Raw genomic sequence first — 9,628 nt, forward strand, 5'->3', positions numbered from 1 at the left:
GAGGAAATGTATAGATCAACAAGTGTCCTAGCCGACCAATACAAAGATGACTTACCTGCTTGCTCTCATTTAGACGTGTGTTAGTGTTCGCAATAAAGGAAATTGACTATGGCTCAATTCAAGATTTGGCGCTAGAAACACTAGAGGGTTTTTATTTGAAACGACACAGGAAGTGGCGACACTGAATCAGTCAGGGACAGACATTGGCGTTTATTGCTGGTACTTGAGGTTATTAGATGGTTAGTTACTATGTCGGGCAGGAAATCCGGTGTGGTATCATTTTGAGAGGGACAAACTCAAGAAGGTGACATGCAAACCCTGCAGGCAAATATTCACCTATCACTCGTCAACCTCAAACATGATAGTCTAACATTAGCCACTTAGCATGGCCGCTGTAACGTTAGATAGCCTAAATAAATAATATATTGTCATTTATCATGCAACGACCAGTCGACTAATGGCTTGAACTATTAGTGGACTAGGAAAACCTTTAGTCGGGGGCAGCCCTACAAATCTCCAATCCAATCTCCAGTCCAATCTATGAAGATTTTTACTTTTCGATGTTTTATTACAGAAAGTATATGAACCCCATGACCAAAATAGTCATACATTCTGTCATTGTGTCACTTATGGATGAAATTATAGTGAAAATAAATTACTCCCCTTTTGCTGGGGACCCCTTGGCACCCCCACAAGGACCCCTGGTGGTCCCAGGAACCCACTTTGACAACCACCGTGCTAAACCTTTCTCAGCCTAAATTGTACTTTGTCAGATATAGCTGAAGCTAAAATACTGCAACATGCATACCTACAGTTATCAAGTTAACATATTTAGCATGTCATTCTATGTTAGCATTGCACTCTGAGTGGAACTGAGTTGAGCTGATGTTAGCATGTCAATGGTACATGCAAACCATGGCAAACACTGAAGCATATTGTAGCTTGTTAACCTGCTGGTGCTATAATAACAGCATTACTGATACGATAACATACTGTACCAATAAATAAATGGCTAAGGCATTATTTAAAAGCAAGCAGAAACAGGATGTCTTTAAACACTATTAGATGTACACTATATGATTTTTGCTTCAATAACCAGCCTGGCACTGAAAACAACATGAATATTGATGCCTCAGACCAGCCAAAATCCCTTGTTTAAGAAAACTCTGTATACCCCAATTTAATCCTAGTTTGGTCTAGTCCAGTGTACATATTCATTGATTCATTGAGTCTGAATTACACATATTGTTGGTAACACTGTTACCAACCTGCCATTCTGTGTTTTCCAGTAACATACACTTTCTCACTTCCTCTTTAGAGAAAGAGAAGTGAAGGTCTGTTGTTGCCTGTTTTTAAAGGCCTGTAAAACATTGTGTCTCATCACACAACAAATCTAGAAAAGTGACAATTTAAGAGTTCAAACCCACCTTCCTTTTGAAGTTTCTCAAGTTCACTGAATAACTGTACTAAATGCAATAAATGTAGATATACAGTATCTGACACAGAGAGGACAAGAAATCCACTTGTTGCTGCTGCTGAAACCACAGCTACTTACTTAATGAGCAGCTACTACAAATGCACCACACGATGCATGTGGTCACATAGTGATTTGCAAATGTGTAAATCTTGCCTTCACTTGACTTCACATTACTTAATATGTGCATGTGAATATGTTTGTCATCCTCTGCAACAAATATAACAAAAAAATATGTGAGGGAAATCTTACTACTGTATTTCTGATGTGTAAGTCAGTATTTGTACCACCGTGGGGTTGAATTGTGTTTGTTAAAGAAAACGACTTCCATAAGTTTGCAAACCCGAAAACATTTTTAATGTGGATTTCATTGATAGTTTTGTGCAAATTTTCAATGCAAAAATGTTTCATCTTATTTTAAATATATCAAAATAACTTCATTTAACATGTATAGCAATCCAACACAGGAGATACACAAGAGTTTCCAGTACAATTCAACCAAACATATTTGTCCATGTAAAACATTTTGATGACAGCGGACATCCTTCAAACAATGCAGAGTTCAGAAACCAGGAGTTCATCAGAGTTTCAAAGTGATGCTTACTATAAATTAAATTCATTGGACCTCCTTACAGTAGATGTTCTGCAGTATCACACAGATTTATTCTTTATGCAACCTCCTGAGGTTGGGCTCTGAATGCTTCCTCAACATTTCAGAGGAACAACCACTAACTTTCATACATACAACACAGAGCAGAGGATCCTGCATCACATTATCCACACAAAAACACACATGCGGGTAAATAATGGGACACAGGGTGCGTGGAAAGTAACATAGGAGGCCTTAAAAAAAATTCACTAGGCTGGGTTTTCACTTCTGTGTTAAAAGGATGATATTGGGATTTTATGTTTTCAAAGCGCTGCATCAGTGTGGTCTCTGATAGCTGAGAGATGTAGATCTCTCATCCAGTGGAGTATGTAGACTGGAGGCTGAACAAGCACTAAGGAACTGGGTTGGATCTTTTCTCTGTCCGTTTCCATTTGAGTCATCAGCATAATGAAACTTGTTCTGCAGGAATTAACCCATAGTGCAAATGCACAGGTGTAGCCTTTCATTTCTGCCTTTAATTTATTGTCCATTATCTAGATTATCTTTTTCACTGCTTTCTTAAAGGAGTAAAACAGCCTTTATTTTTTAAGAATATCAACAGTTGTATTTAATTTTAAACTGTATATATCTTGGGATGATAGATAGTTATCATAATGCCTTCCCAAAACCTAAATCCTAACCTAAACTATCACACTGACATGTCTAACATTAATTCTTACCCTAACTTTAACCTAAACTTAAAGCTTCAGTGCAGGACTTTGTCTCCCCCTTCTGGCAGTAGGATTAATTACAAAAACACTGTTGACATCATGTCAACAGTGCTTACATCATAGGCTCCACCATAGCCTACTCCATCAACATTTAAAAACTCTGTATACTGTGAAATACAGAAAGATTTATCTGGTGTTGATAGGCTTAATCAGCATTGTTTGAACTCATCTATGTTCATCTATATGTTAAAGTTCCACACTGCAGGTTTAATGCTGACTAAACTAAACCCTAAAACAACTTACAGATGTTATTTGATTTTGTAAGGAACCGTTCTGAGTTTACACCTGCAGAGAAAAAAGGACAACACAGATACACAGATGAGTTGCTCAGTACCCTGTGGCAGCTGAGTTCTGCTGTGTTCCTGCAGCACTGGAGCTCAGGCCAGTAGTGGTCCTTTGTAAGGAGGGCATGGTCCGCTGGATCCACCGGTCTGGGTACCTTATCACCAGCTTATTGCCGCCCAGCTCCACCCCCTGGACAGGAGGACACAGCACAGGTGATCAAACTTAACATCATGTCATGTCTGAAGAGGCAAGAGAACAGGATGATGGCTCATTACCACAACTCAAAGCTGTGCTTTTAACATTCTGTGACATTCTAGATGATGAAAAGAGTCGAGATTCGTTTACGCCTGCCAATCACCCACCTGCAGCTTCTCCAGTGCCTTGGCAGCCATGTTGGTGTTCCTGAAGTTGATGAAGGCACAGAAGCACTCATGAAGAACTCTGATGCTCTCTATCTCACCATACCTGCAACCATGGAAACACAGAGCATCTAACCTACAGCAAAGCATTGTGGACAGATCTGCAACCAAAATGACACTGTGCTTCACATCCAGCACTGACAATTAATGTAATGCAATTACTATAACAACAGTAATGCAGTAACCCTTGTTCTAGTGGTGACACTATTACTACTAGTAGCGCTGGTGCTACTCCTCGTGCTACTTTAACTACTATATCGAAGCTCCTATCTACAGGTGCTACTGCTACATCTATTGTACTTTTACTGCTGTGACGACGATGGCTTCTAACACTTTCTACTTAAAAGTGCACAATAGTGGAGCCTCCAAGGCTTAGAGTTTAAGACATCAAACATGAACTGTGACATGGCCGGACTGTGGACCTTTGTTACATATCTCTCTCTCTCATTTCTTGCCATCTCTCTACTGGAGCTATCTAATAAAGGCATTAAATGCCCAAAACAGAACAATAAAAACCAGAAACTCACTATACTGACATATTTGCAGATATGAAACAATTGTATGAATTTAATGGTGGTTTTGACTGATAGTACTATGTCATATTACACGTTAAGACCACCCTTTGTCTAGTTTTCATCACTTAAGTTTACCTACCTGTGAAGCTTCATGCAGATTCAGATGTCTTAAAATGTTGCTTTGTTAGTACCTGTTCTGAATGATTTCAGTACAGGCTCTAGCTTACTGCCTTCATTTGTTATTAACTACCCCTAATGAAATTTTTGGCCAGCACATTTGTTTCTACCCAGAAACTGTGCCTGTATGGTTGACAGAGGCATGAGGGGCCTTTTTCTGCTTCATTGGTGTGTTCTCTAACAGGGAATCTCTACTGTATGACCTTGGTGCAGAACAACTCACTATCACTCCCGGCAAACACATCTGAGTTTTCAACCAGTAAATTCCTCACCTGAGCTAACTGCTGCTCATCTGAATGAGGATAGTTGAAATCAAATGGAAACGTGCTGATGGCTGCCCCACTGTGGCCCCACTGTGGCCTCCTGCATGTATACAGAAACCTCCACTTCCTGTGGCCCTGCCTCCTGAAATGCTACTGGGCTAACACCCCCAGCTACCACATCCGCTACATTTATGCATGCCAGGCAAATGCATAGCACACAAGCACACATCTGTATGACCAACATTCATGACAGTGACCATTAGTTCTCCCTGCAGCCACACAAAAGATGTGTACACTAACAAGTTACTAGGTAGCAACCCTTCCTCCACTCCTAAAGCCTCTACTACCACTGCGAGAACGAGTGTGTTTTTCCCCTAAACTTTATTAAAAACTGCACAACTGCCAGTGTATTCTGTGTCATTTCATCTTTTAGTCTAATTGATTTGTTTGTAGTCGTGGGTTGAAGCTGCAGTCACATTGTGAGGACTGAATCTTTCATTTCTGACTCTGTCAGAAGTTTGCCTCAGGTTGTCTTTGGTCACCAAAACTCCATATCGATTGATGGTGAACAAGTCTCACAGTGTGATCAAGCTGTACTGTTTTGGAGTGACGACTAAAGGTTTTCCCACGTTTCTCTGACCTTTAGGGAGACAGTTATTCAACTTTTTGGTCACTTTACAAGACCATAGTTTGAAGTTCTGTTCATTAGTTTAGTATAATTTTGGATAAAGAAAGACAAATAACGTGGAACAAAAAGTGTTTTTTATAAGTCATCCTTTGCACTGGAAAACTTGACCTCTTCCTCCTTACCTGTGCTCTGTTATTCGTACTCCCTCCAGGCTCAGACTGTTGTGTGAAGCTCCTATTTCTTCTGGATAGGCAAATGAACAATGAGATTAATTAATTAATTAAATAAGGACACAGATTCCAAAATTATAGATGTATTAGTGAACATAATTCTAGTGATACAGTATTGCTCACCTAATCCATAGGAAGACAGCAAGAAGTGTAATAGCCAGGAGAAGAGCAGTGATTGTTCCAATAGCTGCTAATTTATATGCAGCTGAATCTGAAGGAAATACTGACAGTTTATTTGGGAATTACAGGACATTTAAATAATTCCAGTTTAATACATCACTACAAAATCTCACGCAGGAGATCTGGTGACTTTGATGGTCATAGCATATGATTCACATCATTTAGATACTCAAGAAACCATCCAGTGACCCATGGTGCCCTGTCTGGAGGCTTCTGCATTTGCTATGTTTCTCCACTTGCTTATTGAGGTTTTTGTCACCCACCAGTATTAGGTTAGAAAATATTAAGTCTGCTTTGTGTTAAAAACACTTATTGTACGATAGGGGAGAGGCAGCTTTCCTTTGGATAGGGTTGGGACATGGTCAGGTTGATTGTACTGTAAATGCACACAATTTACCTCCCACTAATGTCAGATATAAGGTGGAGTTATGACATCCTCTTCTGTTCTGGGCTTCACAGTAATAATTCCCACTGTGCTCAGGTCTAAAGTGAATGATGGTGAAGATCTGTGCTGATGCTTTTGGTGAGTCTTTATTCTCCTTGTACCAGGTATAATTAGCTGCTGGGTTAGCATCACTGCTACAGGTCAGATTCACTGAACTACCCTCCACTATCTCACCAGAGGGACTCACTGACACAGAGGGAAGCTTTGGAGCATCTGGAGGACAATATGTATAAAAATACAACTCATTAACATCTGTCTACAGATCTGATTATGCAGTAAATAAAGGCAAATTAGACCGTTTCTGGGAGCAGCACCACACACTCACGATGGTCATTAATTAAAGATTCAACAGCAAAATCCATTTAAAATCCATCAGTGATGCAGCCTGTGAACGAACACAATTCTCCCCTTCTTTGCCTTTTCACATTTTTAACTTATCACTCTCCCTCTTTTTCTCTGCTCCCTTTTGTGCACCTGGCACCAAATATCGCACAAGCATTGTCTCTTTACGTAAATGTCCTGTCATGTCTGATTGAGGCTGTAAGGAGTATTAACGTAAACGCCACCAATGTTGGAATGACATAAAGCTCAACAGCTTGCTGAATGTTATATCTGAAAAGGGCTTTGCTGTATTTCTCTGACAACTCACTCCCTAATTTGCATTAGACCATCGAGCTGTTGTAACTAACTGAGATTGAGCTACACTAACTGTGGCATTGTCAGTTAGTAGGTTTAACCACTGGTCCAAACTCTACTTTTACACACACCATCAGTATGTTCAAATATATTGTGTCTTCTTATGTAGCTACTTACATTGGACATCTAAGGATAGAGATGAAGAGTTGATCTGTCCATATTGATTCTCAGACTTGCAGTGGTAGATCCCGCTGTCCTCAGAGCTGATGGAGGTGAAATGATAAACAGATTTCATTTTTATTTGTCTTCATAGCCGGTAAATAAATTCATATTCTTAAAAATAAACACAGAAACAATTTGCTCAGCTGAAACGTTTTGCACACTGTCGCCCTCTGCAGCAGTGAGAGGGAACTGAAATCATGTTTCCAACTACAGAGTTGTTGTGGAAGTTGTCTGTTTATTGTATATCAGCCACTGCAATATCTGGATAATGTGACATTCAACAAAGTTTGATAGAACTGAGATCATGTTTGATATGTGAAAATATACAGTATACTGCACAGGAAGATAATCAGGATTCCTCAAAAGTGATTAATTACAGTATTTATACATTTAAAATAATGGTTTGCAAAACAGCTCTAATCCTAAATATCTGTAATATAACGAACTCTACAGAGAAAACTAAGCTTGCATTAGTTCAGACAAAACACTCTACTTTCTGCTTCCATCAGGTGAGTCCAGCCTCTCGTTCAACTGCATCAGAACAAAATCAGCTAAAATTTAGGGGAGGTACTTCTCATAACTGTAACTATGTATCTGATATTGGCCTTTTTTTCATGATGCTCCAGCCTGACTGGACTTTACTCCACGTCTTCCTGCTCCTCTGTGTCTTCTGTCTGCTGCAGCGACGACCTGCAAGTCTGAGACGTTCTCATACACAGGAGAAGAGTCCAACTGATGGGGAGAAATGTCAAAATGAATATTAATGGACCTCATTCATAAAACTTGTATATAATTAGATTGTATTAAAGATGTATTAAATCGTGTTTAAAACTGAATTATTTAACACAAAAATTATGTTCAGGTGAAATATACATTGGGTGTCTTCTCAGTTGTATTTTAAATATAAATTCACTTCACAGCTTCATGTTGACAATATGAATGTGTTTGAGTGCATTTATAAGTCAAGTGATCATAACTGTACTTTAGGGTAAGTTCTGTCAATAAGGTCTCTCTCTCACCTCTATAGTCTCTACAGGTTCATTCATTTCAGTGGTGGAGCTCAAAGTTTTCTTCTTCCTGGATTGAATCAAACAAAAACAAGACATATTTAACAAAATGAAATTCAAGACTTAAAAACTCTAAGTATATTTTAATAAGAAAACAAAAGAACGTATATCTTTTTTATTGCTTTACCTTGCCCACAGACTCAAGAGAAGCAGGGCAATCAGAATCAGGACCACCAGAATCACCCAGATGATATTCATATTAATTATTGATTTTCCTGAAAATTCAGACCAAAAGAAAGGAGATCTGGCTTATCAATATGTTCAGTATGTGTGTGTGTGTGTGTGTGTGTGTGTGTGTGTGTGTGTGTGTGTGTGTGTGTGTGTGTGTGTGTGTGTGTGTCTGTGTGTGTGTGTGTGTCTGTGTGTGTGTGTGTCTGTGTGTGAAGTTCAATGAGCATAACTTACCTGATCCAACAGTCAGATATAAGGTGGAGTTATGACGTCCTCTTCTGTTCTGGGCTTCACAGTAATAATTCCCACTGTGTTCAGGTCTGACATCAGTGATGGTGAAGATCTGTCCTGATGCTTTTGGTGAGTCTTCATTCTCCTTGTACCAGGTATAATTAGCTGCTGGGTTAGCATCACTGCTACAGGTCAGAGTCACTGAACTGCCCTCCACTATCTCACCAGAGGGACTCACTGACACAGAAGGAAGCTTTGGAGCATCTGAAAAACAGAAAGACATCTTATGAGTCTTTATTCACATTCATTGGTGGCTGGCCAATAGAGGTCACACATGTGGCGCCACACTAGCCACATAGTTTAATTCAGAGTGATCCAGCTTGATAAATTATTTTTTGAGGTTTTAAATGAGTCAATGAATTAGTTTTTACTTTTTAAGCATTTTGATATAACTTCACATATGAAATTATAGAATATGAAATGAACATAAAAATGAACCTATTTTGTATTCTCTTAACCTTTACGGCCATGCAACAAAAAGAAGAAGAGAAACTGGAATATTCTGTTCCATGAATAGAAAACCTCAATCAAAATGTCATTGACATTTGTGGTAGTGCAAGTAACCAAAAATCCCAACGTGGAGCATAGCAGTGGCGCTCGGTCAATAGAGAGCTTTTGTTCAGCACCCCACCAGCCACAAAGCTTAATTATTACTAAATATTTGAAGCAACTATTGTTTTTCATTTTTACACTACCACCACCAAAACTGCTAAATGTTGTTGTACTGGGCAATTTTTACTTGAATTTAAGCGTGTGCTCCCCTTGCATTTCGGGAAAAAAGGCTATTTCTATAGCACTTTTATCCAAAGTACTGCACAATCATTCTGCTGCTCATTCACCCATTCACACTCACATTCAAGCATACACTCAAACACTGATGATGGCAAACTACCATCCAGGGTTCAGGCACAACCATCAGGAGCAATTTAGGGTTCAGTATCTGGCTCAAGGACACTTCAACATGCCAGGAGGGGTTGGGGATCAAACCACCACATCCTGTTTAGTGGACGACCTGCTCTACCTTCTGAACCACAGCCGCCTTGCCCCCTTGTCTAGTAGTACTAGAAATAGTAGGAATTGCAATAAGTGGTAAATATTAATTTTCTAATGTTTTGTACTTACACTGGACATCTATGATTAGAGATGAAGAGTTAATCTGTCCATATTGATTCTCAGACTTGCAGTGGTAGATCCCGCTGTCCTCAGACCTGATTGAGGTGAAATGATAACTTCCTTGTTGTCCTT

The 9,628-nt window shown here is 39.3% G+C and overlaps 1 long non-coding RNA gene across 2 annotated transcripts; it reads right to left on the minus strand.

The window, feature by feature from the left end:
• Window positions 1–2,854: 2,854 nt before the first annotated feature.
• LOC122973516 lies at window positions 2,855–6,900 on the minus strand. 2 transcript variants are annotated; one of them, XR_006400054.1, is made up of 5 exons: window positions 6,810–6,900; window positions 5,495–5,582; window positions 5,324–5,384; window positions 3,502–3,604; window positions 2,855–3,378 (listed from the first exon to the last, which is right to left on the minus strand). It is a non-coding gene; the product is annotated as an uncharacterized LOC122973516 (long non-coding RNA). The 2 variants fall into 2 exon arrangements; XR_006400053.1 differs by lacking the exon at window positions 6,810–6,900 and adding an exon at window positions 5,949–6,161.
• Window positions 6,901–9,628: the final 2,728 nt, after the last annotated feature.

Source organism: Thunnus albacares, chromosome 3, assembly GCF_914725855.1.
Source record: "Thunnus albacares chromosome 3, fThuAlb1.1, whole genome shotgun sequence".
Lineage (NCBI taxonomy): Eukaryota > Metazoa > Chordata > Actinopteri > Scombriformes > Scombridae > Thunnus > Thunnus albacares.